General features: G+C 47.0%; 1 long non-coding RNA gene across 2 annotated transcripts; it reads right to left on the reverse strand.

Annotated features, from left to right (window-relative positions):
• Positions 1-376: 376 nt before the first annotated feature.
• LOC135820724 (uncharacterized) lies at positions 377-10,047 on the reverse strand. 2 transcript variants are annotated; one of them, XR_010554190.1, is made up of 6 exons: positions 9,685-10,047; positions 6,127-6,280; positions 4,554-4,669; positions 1,969-2,675; positions 1,645-1,759; positions 377-922 (listed from the first exon to the last, which is right to left on the reverse strand). It is a non-coding gene; the product is annotated as an uncharacterized LOC135820724 (long non-coding RNA). The 2 variants fall into 2 exon arrangements; XR_010554191.1 differs by lacking the exons at positions 4,554-4,669; positions 6,127-6,280 and having other exon boundaries at positions 9,685-10,044.
• Between the last annotated feature and the right edge of the window lie 202 nt (positions 10,048-10,249).

The raw sequence follows: 10,249 nt of genomic DNA on the forward strand, positions 1-10,249 counted from the left end.
AGTTTTACGCCAAATTTGACGTGAAATTGCGCGTCAATCCAGAAATAACGTGCATCTTAACCTCTCTAATGGGCCAGTTTTAATTTCTTACTTTTATGACGGGGCAGCGCCAGTAAAGGTTTTTCAGAAGCGCTCACAGAGCGATTTTTATATGGATAATTTCAGTTCTTTTTCCGTTCCCTCCCCACCCCAACCCCGAAGGTAAACATGATGAACACGCGCGCGATGTACTGTATGTAGGCATGAGAGTACGATAACACACTGATACATACCAGCCCTCCCCACCTCGCTTACCCCGCACACAGATACACAAACACGCGGATGCACACGGCACACATACGCACATGCACACGACACAAACAGGAAATTCTTCATGTAAAATGCCATGCAAAGCAGTGGCCACCGTACTTCAGGAAGTCAGTTGTGGAGCAAAATAATTCAACTACAACGTGTAGACAAACTGACGGCCAAAGCACAACATAGCAAACATGACATTTGCCCAAGGATTGCAGTTTGCAGACCACGCCATGGAAGCAGCAAATACAGAATGTAATATCATACAAAGTGACAAGCAAAGAAGTGGCCACCATACACCAGAGACTTGCAGAAAGTCACATATCCAACAGATAGAAAAGTGAACAGCAATCTGGTACAGCCCACACAAGACAAAGCTAACGTGATACTTTTCCCAGGATCGCAAGTGGCAGATCCTTTTCGATGCATAACATGCAGGTGTACGTTACACGCATGGACAAAATCTGACCGTGTCGCCAGCATACAATGTCATCACATGTATACCCCACAAGTTACACACATGCACAGTAGAAGCACAATGAAAGCAATGGAAAAGTACGATGTGGTTGCTGAAGCATCTTCGCACTTCAAATTCAGACTTCAATGTGGTCGTCACGAGATGATATACCTGCAAGATACAAGTGATGCAGAAAGAAAGCAGAAGGTCGTGAGGTAGGCTATGAGACACCACAAACGGGTCACCTACAGGTATGTTCAGGGCTAGTGCACTCGCACGCAGAATTATCATAATCGAGCATTTCCCAAACTGAGAAGTGCAAGGAAATCCACTTGCATGCACAGGAGCAATTTTGCCGCTGGTGTGATGCGCAATTCGAGACAATCTGCGATGCTGCGTGCTCACCTCTGATGCCGATTACTTCCTTGCTTAGACCGGCCCGGTCTGCTCTCCCTTCACTCTCTTCTAAATCCTACTTGAAGCAGTAAGGCTGTGTCACTGCTCCTACTGATAACCCAGTTAGGTTGTGGTCATTGTTGTGAAACCAATATCATCGTCATTGTGGTAATAACATACGTTTTTGCACAGCGGCTGGCGCTAGAACGTGCAGCAAGCAGCACGCTTGTACTTCGGATTTTTCGATTTTTCGAGGGCAATGGCTTCCTTTTTGCTTTGGCTACCTACGAAGTACGACCAACGAATCTATGAGAAGTATTTTTGGAGCTGGAGTACGAGTGGGGTTGTCTGATAAGTGCTAGGAGAACCCTCCTTTGTGGCTGTAGAGCGCTAAAACGTGCCCTGTTGGCCGAAAAATCCGAATTTTTTTCTCCCGGGGGACACCCCCGTTGTGCCACTCCCAACCGCCCTGTGACGCCCCTGTCATTGTAGCTTACCAGCTGTCTTTTTTGGAGATGCAGTAGCAGCTGAGGACTTGCATACAATCTCTGTTTCAACTGCAACTATTTCCACAATGTTGTCAGGTATTGGTGCGGGCGACACACGCAGATTCTACACACGCAGAAGGAAAGAAACACCATGAACATATACCTGTTACTACATGTACATGTACATGTTGCCACTGTCAAATATTCCACAGGCAGATGCTGGGGATGGAGAGGAGAGCAACATCAGCAACAGCAGAAGCAGCAGCAGCAATAGCTGCACTATTAGCAGCAATAGCAGCAGCAGCAGTACCACACAGCAATTCACCACCATACCTCAGATTGTATACCCGGTATGAGCATAAAATGTCCAGTGGCCTTGTCCTCGCGAAACCGGCTTTCATACTCGTTCAACAGAATCTACAGCGCACGTTGCACAGGAGAATTCATACTCATTCAACAGAATATACAGCATACATTGCACAGGAAAATGCTTGTACATTGCAGAGGAGAATACTGGCTTTCATACTCGTTCAACAGAATCTACGGTGTACATTTGACAAGAGAATACAAGGCATAACGATTAAGCAAATCTACGCCAATAGTTATGTATGTCCCATATGTATGTCCCTGAAGATAGGCTACTGTAAAACCGGAAAATTTAGGTGGAGATTTATTTTCGGTAACTTCGGTTTTACCCACACATCACACACGACAACTTACCTCCACGGTCGACATGAGCTCCCCAGGATCCCCCAGCTCCTTGGGACACGCCCTCACCATCGTCGTGGAAACGTTCAGCTCGGCCAGCAGCCGTCGCAAGCCATCAATCTCATACGAGCTGAGACAGGCCATGTCCGAGAGCAGGCAGGATGGCGGTTATGGAGGTGGCTTGCCGCCTTGTGAGCTGTTCCCATCTCCTGACGAAGCAGCAGCAGCAGCAGCTGCCGCCGTCGCTGGCGACTGGGCTGCAGTGTCATCCGTTGACAGCAGTGGGATCTCGGCGCATGCGGGCGCAGGAGAGAGCTTCGCTGCGTCCGTATCTGTCAGCGATCAGACAATCAGAATATACAAGCCCATATTTAGGCATAGGATAGCTGCCGTGAACAGCATTCAACCGGCAACACCCAACAACAAGAGTACTGTAATATCACAAATTGTTGGTGTACTTTTTTTTCGGTACGTTTGGTGCGTCTGTTTCATACCTAAAGTTTCAATACACCGAACAAACACTAACACACGTAATCCAATAGGGAACTGCTTCTCTGCACCTAAAAGTTCTGTTCGCCTAACCTGGCCTTTTGCCCTCATACTGAAAAATAGTGAGCACCTAAAATTTCTGAAATTAGAGTATATAACCCCCGAAGAGTGTGAAACTCCCGCACACCCTGCTGTCACCACAGAATTTCAAGTTGACGTCATTTTTATGATGCAATGTTCCACGCACCAGTGATTATTACGACATGTGTACGGCGAATCAACGCATCACACGTTTTTCTTTGCACTAGTCTGTACAAGGTCTAATGGGGCTTTGTTCACCACAGATTCCGAATACGTCTGATAAATTGTGATAATACGTGTACTGTGCAGCCTCTTCCCTTGTAAGAATAAGATCCTGTGCTTTGACACAAGAGTACATGGGGTTATGTAATCTTGCTTGACAGGATAACTACATATTTATGTTTGGATACTCCGAAGTGCAGTGATCCTGTTTTCTATTATTGTTGATGATGGTACAAACATAAATATTGCATATACACATCTTCCATATTGAGCTTTTATTAGAGAGGTTAAGATTCACGTTATTTCTGACGTGACGCGAAAGTTTAGCTCGCGTTATTTGGCTCGCTCGTCTACAAACAACGCGAATGACCCGCAGCTCACGTCGAAATCACATCGACAAAGGACATAGCAGCAGAGACAGAATACTTTCTCGTTCTCAGGAAAATAAATCCAACAGCCACGGCCACATGGAGATCGATTCCCCACATTTTGTATTTTTAAGACACAGAGGGAGTCATAGTGATACCAAGTGAAGTGTACGGAGAAGGAGAGAGAGAGATGGAGAGAGAGAGAGAGAGAGAGAGAGAGAGAGAGAGAGAGAGAGAGACACACACACACACACACACACACACACAGAGACAGAGAGAGACAGAGGCATAGAGAGACAGAGACACATACACACACAGTTCCACGGCAACATCGATGAACGACGTAGGAGCATAACAAAACAGAAACCTTCATGCACAACTGCAAGCCTTGGAAAGCTCACACAAGGCATTGGCGTGGTGGAGTTGTATAAGATACTAGCAGCACCCCCGCCAGCGTTGCCTGGCCGAATGTGGCATGCGGGTGAAGCAAGTACATGAACAGCACACGTGCTCAGCACGTGGTGGTGGCCAGACCTCTGAAGTCCTGGTGAGGGAGGTTCTTCATCGTTGGAAGGAGAAGGAGGGACGTCTGTTACGCCTTCGGGAGGCTGGTCAGGGTTGTCCATCACCTGGTGGCGGATGAAGCGGCTCAAAAAATTCAAAAACTTACGAACAAAAGACAAAAGTGCGATGCGCTCTTCACTGCAGATCAGATGCAGAGTGCAGTCAGTGCAGATCTTTTGTATCCTTTTGTTGCAGATGTTTCTATTTGCAGAGAACGGTTCACGTGGTCCGCAGCGCTTGTGCGGCTGCTAGTGCTACCTATGAGGCTATGGCCTAGGCTAGGTGGCTACATGATTCGCACGCTTCGCGTGCTCAGTGCTTCTGCGCGCGGCTGCTACTGCATGCTACTCGTACTGATCGTGTCTGCTATAGTCCTCTTCTTTATAAGGAGCGTGACACACACACACACACACACACAGACACACGTCACAGGTGCCTCTCTTTTATAAGTAAAGATGACAGACATGCACAGCACAGCTCACGTACCTTAGTAGTTTCTTCAATGTGCGCCACGGCAAGCTGACCGCTTATGTTGAAACTGTGCAGAAAGTTTCCACCAAACACTAACCAATCCACAGGAGTGTGAACTGCATGAATCCAACCTGTCAACGAACAAACATACACACAGACACATACACACACACATACACACACACACACACATACACACACACACGCACAAACATACATGCACACACACGCACACACATACATGCACACACACACACACACACACACACATTACACCTTGAAGCAGCCGAGCCCGTTGGCAACAGACCCAACACAATCAGGCATAAGTGCACCCACCAACCGAACTAGCTGGCACTTACATACACACTGTAACGGAATCACAGCCATTCCGTTCCCCGGGACGCAGGACACAAAGGACAAGACTAGTTTGGTTTACATAATTATTATTGACAATATTGAAATGGAGACAACACTCAAAGGGACGAACAAGAAGACTGACAAAAGGACTCTCAACTACAAAATCGCGCATGCTCATATCACACATGCACGCGACTAGACGAGACAGTTTGGGAAATGCCATCACACAGGAAAACAACACATCATTTGACAACACCTGCCCCCTTGATGACATTCCACAAAATAATAAACCGACACCACGTTCCACATGCACAACAGCAAAAGGAACCACAGCAAAACAGAAAAACCAACCAACAGCTTACATTGTAGCACAACAAAACTGGGCCACGACACAGGGCCAAACCAAGACACAAGAGCCGACGCTCTAAACTCAGGCACACAAGGATAACCGAAACACGAGAGCCAAAGCTCCAACAAAATAATAACAATATGCCCGCAGCAGCGCAAAATAAATCTACAACACAAATTAATGCAGAACAACAGAACGACGAGAAGAGCAACATACCGACAACCAAACTCAACAACACAGCAACCAACTGAACAGCGAGAGAAACACGATCAGACAACACAGCGAGCAAAACAACAACAAGACGAACAACAAAGGACGACACACAGTCGGTGATGCCAGACTCATCCACTGGCCTCTGGCGAGCCACGGCCACATGCTCCATGCGGTACCTGCCGTCCCAGGCTCCAGTCCCCAGCTTCTGCCGGTCCACCACCTTCTCTGCCTCCTCTCCGCGTCTTCTTCCGTTTCCACCAGCTCCTCGTCTCTCCTCCATCCCCACGCTTACTCTCTAGTTGTACTACTACTTGTATCAGTTGTTGACGACGACGAACAGACTCATGACAAACTTACTCATCCTCTGCGTCCCGGGTTTCGGCACCACGTTGTAACGGAATCACAGCCATTCCGTTCCCCGGGACGCAGGACACAAAGGACAAGACTAGTTTGGTTTACATAATTATTATTGACAATATTGAAATGGAGACAACACTCAAAGGGACGAACAAGAAGACTGACAAAAGGACTCTCGACTACAAAATCGCGCATGCTCATATCACACATGCACGCGACTAGACGAGACAGTTTGGGGAATGCCATCACACAGGAAAACAACACATCATTTTACATACACACACTTACACAATCTCACTCACACTCACTTACCAGTAGGAATGACAAAGGTCCAGCCTGGTTTCAATTCGACGCGGGCACACGTCTCGACCATGTCACCCAGGAATATATCCTGCTGTTTACCGGACAACACCCACTGCTCATAGATCTGAAGATTGATTGGGGTCGGAGGAATCAGCCAGAAAACCTGCAGTGCACAACAAACACACGCACACACACACACACACACACACACACACACACACACACACGCACACACGCACACACACACACACACACACACACACGCACACACACACACACACACACACACACACACACACACACACACACACACACACACACACACACACACACACACGCACACACACACACACACACACACACACACACACACACGGCCGCATTGTAAACAGTAGAGTTAGTCACACGTTTTTACACTGAACCTCAACGGCAAAGAAGGTGTTGTGAAACCTCTGGTTCTCTAAAGTGTCAGGAACGAACGACCACACGGCACGAGGACAACTCTTTTATTCTTGACAGTATATTTGACTTCGATGGACTATAACAATAATGAACAGTAATAACAGCAGCAGGTATTTATAGCATGCAAAACAGTGTAGATGTGTATGAAAAACATACACATATAAAACATGACATTACAGCGTATACTGTAAACTACACACAGCGCATATAGCGTATGCCATGCAGCAACATCAGCGCTACGGCCGAGTCGCAATACAACATTGCAATGAATACAATGCCATAAGCGAGAAGGCCTTTCCCACTTGAGAACTGGTGGTTTGCAACAGAAGGGTTAGAGCACCGCTGCCCTCAAGTGAAAGCCCCTGGCTCGAGTCCTGGTGGCGCCAGTCAATTTTTTCTTCAGACGTTTTCCCGTTTGCATCTTTCCCTCAACCAATGACCAGGTAAAATAAGGTGGTGTGACTTACAATAGAGCGTGACTTCTTCCTACGTAATATGTACTGTATTGAAACAACTTGGCTCAGACCTGCCAACAGCCAACAACAGCAGCAGCACCACAAGCACCAGCAATAGGGCAGCTACACCTGTAGTACTATCAACAGCACCAGCAGTCGGCCAGTAACAGCAACACCGGCGGCAGCAGCAGCAGCAGCAGCAGCACCATCAACAAGAACAAACAAAACACATACTTTTGCACTTTGGGATATTTCATGTCGAACAGTCGGTTGGTGGCCTCCTGCTGCAAAGCGCGCAATATTTCTGGCCACACGAAGTCCACCCAATCCAAATGACGTACCTGCGTGCAACAACAACAACAACAACAACAACAACAACAACAACAGCAACAGCAGCCGCAGCATGCAAGCAGTAGGAAGAAGAAAAGACAAATGAGCAATTCGTACACGGTTGCGAATACATACTATACAGCTTGTGATGGGACATTGATAAACCAATATAAACACATTGCACAAACCAATCAGGAGTTAAAAATCCATACTTTCTCAAAACGAGCCTAAGCATGATCATGTATGACATGAGCCTAAAACTCCCACCAAACCCCCCAACACGGCATACAGGGGAGACAGTAGTGCAGTGGAGTGCTCAACTACAGTGCACTCATTTCTCACGGCTCCTATCCGGACCTCCAATTTACGGGCATCTTGGTCTACGGGGAACCCTGTGAGTGAGTTTTAGTGGATATATTACTACTTTTCTACCAATTTGTGGAAATACCAGGAGTGACGTAATATGCCAGATCTACGTGCCTTCCACATCAAGATGTACGTGATTACGAACATTTCCAAATGAAGGGCAGAGCCCCCGGTCCCGGACCGCCCGGATACAACAGATAAGAGTGTAGTACATGTAACGTTACATGCATAGGATTGATTGATTGCAGCCTATATCAATCATATCTTCTGAAAATTGTAGTCCAAGTTGTTGTCTGATGATCGGTTAAAACCGTGAAGCTCAGAGTTACAGCAGAAACGCTTTTTGATCCTCTCAAGTGTATGTAGGATTGCTGACGTACCAGACTGGGTGACTCCACTAGAGGCTCCAACTTAGTCTTGGTGAACTCCAGGCTAATGACGTTGTAGAGTTTGTCGCGTTTCGCATTCGTGTAGTACCTGCACAAGAGAGTACATGGCGTGTGCCAAACACACACACACACGCGCGCGCGCACGCGTACACACACACACACACACAAACACACAATGTAGCTCCATGTCTCTTGGAACCTAAGAAAACACCCAAAAGACGCCATGCCACCAAGACTTGCACTGAAAGGCTTACTTTGTAAAGTTTTTATGCTCATGGTGGAGCCTTGTTGTGAGGACACATCCATGATGTCAATAGTACGCCCACGCCTGCCCATCACCCAAAGACCCCCTAGCGATCTCACTGGCCCATTGCCCGCCATCCTCCTGGCACCTCCACCCATCTGCTGTAAACTGCCTCCCCATCGCATCTTTCCGCGCTTTCATGCTCACACCTGCCTGTTGCCTGCCACTCTCCTGGCGCTTATACTGTCGCGCCGTGGCCCGCGCCAGCTGTTCTCCCCATACCTTACACCAGATTTAGCGCTAAATTTGTTTATGCTTGTGGCCCTATGTATTTAGAAGCATACTGACTCACTGTTAGGTAGACCCGAGTATCAGTTGTCTGATGATTGCCTAACGGCATGAAACTCAAGAGTTACAACCAACCTGAACGTCCTCCGCTGAGTCTGCTATGATTTGAAAACTCCGTATGGCGGGACCCAGATGCGCATGCAGTTTACGTAAGACTTTCCGTAGATCGACTACATTTGTTTAACTAACGTAACTACGTTATGCGCAACCTCTCCAATAAAGTACAGTGAGTGCTGGAAAATACTTCGACAACTGTGGACAGTCGGTTATAGGCGATTCACACGACAGCCACTTGCACGTTTTACGGCGAGTGATTTACGAGAAAACGTGACTGTGTGGATTCACATGGCTGCACTCAACAGCGAGCACGTTTGCATTTTTGAATGATTCACCCACCAGTTGCAATGAGTATTTCAAATTTTCATAACACGTGTACAATAATTATCACGGTGAAAAGAGCCGCGTAAAAAATCAAGTCTTGTTTTGCGCTTTTTGCTGTAAATATAGTTTACTGCTTGCCGCAGATCTGCAGAGGGGCTGAGGGCTAAACCCACAGGACACTTCTGATCATAACTCACTAGACCTAGTCTTTCTTAAACTTGCATTCAGTTTCGGAGGGGGACAATACCCCCGACACACGACCAACACAATCTTTAACTGTCTTTGACGCCATCACAATATCTATGCAAACACGGCCTAACGAACAAAGTCAAACAAGCCGTGACCTGATGTTGACACAGCCTGGTCAGTATGTAGCTCTCATTTCGAGTCTAAAGTTAAGGAATTCATACCTCAAAAGTTGAAGCGAAATAACCTGAACAACAAACTGTGGTATAATGCGGGAAAATCAATAAATTAGAAAAATGTCAGGTTCGGAAATTTTATTGGGTGGTCATCCCGTTTGACTATGCGAAGTAAAATTGAAACAACCAAATGGTTGGGTTGATCTGCACTGTGCAACCGATTCTCTCACCTTTCTTCCTCCAGCTATGCCTGTGACACCCTTTGTGAATCTGCGAAACACTAGTGGCAGGCCACGCGAAAATGAGAATGCGCGCAGCCAAGATTAGGCCATCATCTCCTTCATCCATCATCCCGGCGGTCACTCCGCCCGTTCAATATCCAACACCAGTCCCCAAGAAAGAATAAGGTACGAGATTTCAAGTTCAAGGGCAAAGCTAAAGCCAATGAATGGCACTGATTTTTGGAATTGTCGAGTAGAACGAAAATTAATAAATAATCGACGGTCAGATTCGACACACACGTGACACTGTTTGTTCGCGCTCGTGTGTCGCGCTTCGCATTTGCTGCATGCAGCTCCGGAGCTCCAGCGCGCCCATGATGAGTCTCGCGCGCCCGACAGGCTAGCCACTTGCGACAAAAGTAATTTTGTTTTTATTAAAATTTTCAACTTACTTTGCAAGCTGTTGAATGATGCAATCCCAGCACAAGTTAGTTGCTATGGCTTCATCGCTATCATCCACTGGATGATGGGTGTCAGAAGGTCAAAATAGGTGTGTGTGTGTGTGTGTATGTGT

Source organism: Sycon ciliatum, chromosome 7 (assembly GCF_964019385.1).
Source record: "Sycon ciliatum chromosome 7, ocSycCili1.1, whole genome shotgun sequence".
Taxonomy (NCBI): Eukaryota; Metazoa; Porifera; class Calcarea; order Leucosolenida; family Sycettidae; genus Sycon; species Sycon ciliatum.